Genomic DNA, 3120 nt, shown 5'->3' on the forward strand with positions numbered 1-3120 from the left:
CCCATGAGTAGGAGCCAGCGACACAAAAGTCTTACTAAGGTAAGTTTGCTGTTTCTGCTTTTCTTAACAGGAAAAACCAGGGGAGAGCGCGAACGCAGTCCCCCACTACCACAAATTATGCAGTCGAGTTTCCCACATTTGGGGAGATCGCAGGGGTCAGCACATCCGGAGTGCAATGGATAAGCCTCGCCCTGGGAAAACCACCTTCGTGATCATGGTATCTCCCCTGCCAGGTAAGTATGAGTTGCACAGCCCGCCCACACCCTCACCCCCACGCACGCCTCACTCTTCACACACGTTCACTCTGCTCCACACGCCCCGGCACCCCCGCCGCCCCACGGACTCGAGCGCTAAACATGCCCGTCGCGACAACAACCCCGGGTGCGCCTGGATCTCGGGATGCGGGGACGTGGAGGCGCAGGCGGAGTGGGACCGGCAGCCCCTGCGCTCCTGCTCATCTGCATACGCCACGCTCTCGGCCTGACGTCCCCGGCGCCCAGTCTCCCGGTTCTGACAGGTGGCCGCGAGGGGACGAGCCCTGGCCTTCACTGGCTTCTCCAATCCCCTCAGTCTCCTCCACTCCCATCTCGTGCACTATGTGCCTCTGTTCTTGCACTCCACTCAGCTGTCACTGCAGACAAACTCCATCCTCCACCTTCATTATCCCCATTCCTGTAGCCGCCTCTAGGCCTGTTGCTATAGAGCCTACCTGTATGTCAGCCTACCTATAATAAACAGCAGCTGAAGAAGAAAAAAAAGGAAATCAGACAACATAGATCTTAATTTTAATGAAAGGAATTTGATACTCCTTATACCCTTCATCGATAAAATGGAGAAATGATGGTTGATGATACTATAAAGAGGACAATTCATAACTACCTAAATAACTGTAACCAGAAGCATTTGAAATTTGTCCCTCATCATGCATATGTCATTAGTTTTGGATCAAATAGACTGTTAGAAAACATCTCTACAGGTTTGGATGTTCTTACGTCGACCCTCTATGCCTGTTCTGGATTCAACTGTGACCCGACAACAACAAAAAAGATGTTAAGAAAGTAAAAACAGACTGGCTGCTGGAGGCTCTTAATCACTTCCCCAAGAATATGAAAGTATGATGACTCTTATGAAGTGTTGGATTTAAGTGAGTATGCAAGAAGACACCACTGGTGGAGTCATGTTTCTGGCCACAGTTCAGGACCTATGGTAGAAAAATACTCAGTAGCCACCAGATTGTAATGGGTGGAGTGACTGGCTGGTGTCCAGGATTTCTGTTTCAGAAAGTTGGAAACTAGCAGCAACTGCAGTAAATGGTGGCTTTCTTCTCCTTCAGATTGCTAGTTACAGTGGCTATGTGCAAACTGAATGGAAAAAAGTTGGAAAAGGTGTAAACCAAGCAAAAAGACAGATTAAGAAACAAGCAAATAGCCGAGACCGGTTTGGCTCAGTGGATAGAGCGTCGGCCTGCGGACTGAAGGGTCCCAGGTTCGATTCCGGTCAAGGGCATGTACCTTGGTTGCGGGCGCGTCCCCGGTAGGGGGTGTGCAGGAGGCAGCTGATAAATGTTTCTCTCTCATCGATGTTTCTAACTCTCTATCCCTCTCTCTTCCTCTCTGTAAAAAATCAATAAAATATATTAAAAAAAAAAAAAAAGAAACAAGCAACTAAGGCAGCACCTGAAATCAGCAACGTCACTAAGAGGCCTCAGAATTTGTCAAACAGAACCACATTGTGATATCCAGTGGCTTTGTGGGAGGCTTTTTGCTAGGCCTTACATCTTAAGGATATGAGTGTTCTACCACAGCGAGTCAACTGTGAGAAAAGAAGTGGGGGTGACAAGTCAGTCTCTCAACATTACATGCCACCCTAATCTATAGGATGACAAGAAACAACTAGCTGGACAATTTAAAATCCAAAAGTTAGCATATTGCCGTTTGAAGTTTGGCAATTTAGTATATGTTGTAAAACAACCTATAGGGTATGCGTAGAATAGTATTCTTGATCAAAACAGGGCTGTCATTTATTTAAATTAGTTGTTCTTCATTGTGCTTTATAGTGTAATGCCAATAAATAAAAATTTGTATTATAGCTGCAACATTTGGGTAGACTTTTTATTTTATTTTATTTTATTTTTTTCAATTTTTTTATTAAGGTATTATATGTGTACATATCTTACCATTGCCCCCCCCCCACTCCCATATATGCCCTCACTCCCCAGAGTTTTGCATCCATTGGTCATGCTTATATGCATGCATACAAGTCCTTTGATTGATCTCTTATCTCCCCCACCTCTCCCTAACCTTCCCCCTGTAATTTGACAGTCTGTTTGATGCTTTACTGTCTCTGTATCTATCTTTTTGTTCAAGTTTATAATGTTCTTTATTATCCATATATGAGTGAGATCATGTGGTATTTTTCTTTCATTGACTGACTTATTTCACTTAACATAATGTTCTCCAATTTCATCCAGGTTGCTGCAAATGATGAGAATTCCTTCTTTTTATGGCAGCATAGTATTCCATTGTGTAGATGTACCACAGTTTTCTGATCCAGTCATCTGCTGACGGGCACCTAGGCTGTTTCCAAATCTTAGCTATGGTGAATTGTGCTGCTATGAACATAGGGGTGCATATATCCTTTCTGATTGGTGTTTCTAGTTTCTTCGTATATATTCCCAGGAGTGGGATTACTGGGTCAAATGGGAGTTCCATTTTCAGTTTTTTGAGGAAACTCCATACTGTTCTCCACAGTGGCTGCACCAGTCTGCATTCCCACCAGCAGTGCACGAGGGTTCCTTTTTCTCCGCATCCTCGCCAACACTTGTCGTTTGTTGATTTGTTGATGATAGCCATTCTGACAGGTGTGAGATGGTACCGCATTGTTGTTTTGATTTGCATCTCTCGGATAATTAGTGACGTTGAGCATGTTTTCATGTGTCTCTTGGCCTTCCTTCTGTCTTCTTTTGAAAAGATTCTATTTAGGTCTGTTACCCATTTTTTTATTGGATCATTTATCTTCCTTTTATTAAGTTGTATAAGCTGCCTGTAGATGTTGGAGGTTAAACCTTTATCAGTGATGCCATTTGCAAATATGTTCTCCCATGCAGTGGGCCTTCTTGTT

General features: G+C 44.1%; 1 pseudogene across 1 annotated transcript; it reads left to right on the plus strand.

The window, feature by feature from the left end:
* Positions 1–1203: 1203 nt before the first annotated feature.
* On the plus strand, positions 1204–1782 carry LOC307097829 (FUN14 domain-containing protein 1-like; annotated as a pseudogene). The gene is made up of 2 exons: positions 1204–1447; positions 1670–1782. The product of its transcript is annotated as an FUN14 domain-containing protein 1-like (transcript).
* The last annotated feature ends 1338 nt before the right edge of the window (positions 1783–3120 follow it).

This window comes from Cnephaeus nilssonii (assembly GCF_951640355.1).
Source record: "Cnephaeus nilssonii genome assembly, chromosome: 4".
Taxonomy (NCBI): domain Eukaryota; kingdom Metazoa; phylum Chordata; class Mammalia; order Chiroptera; family Vespertilionidae; genus Cnephaeus; species Cnephaeus nilssonii.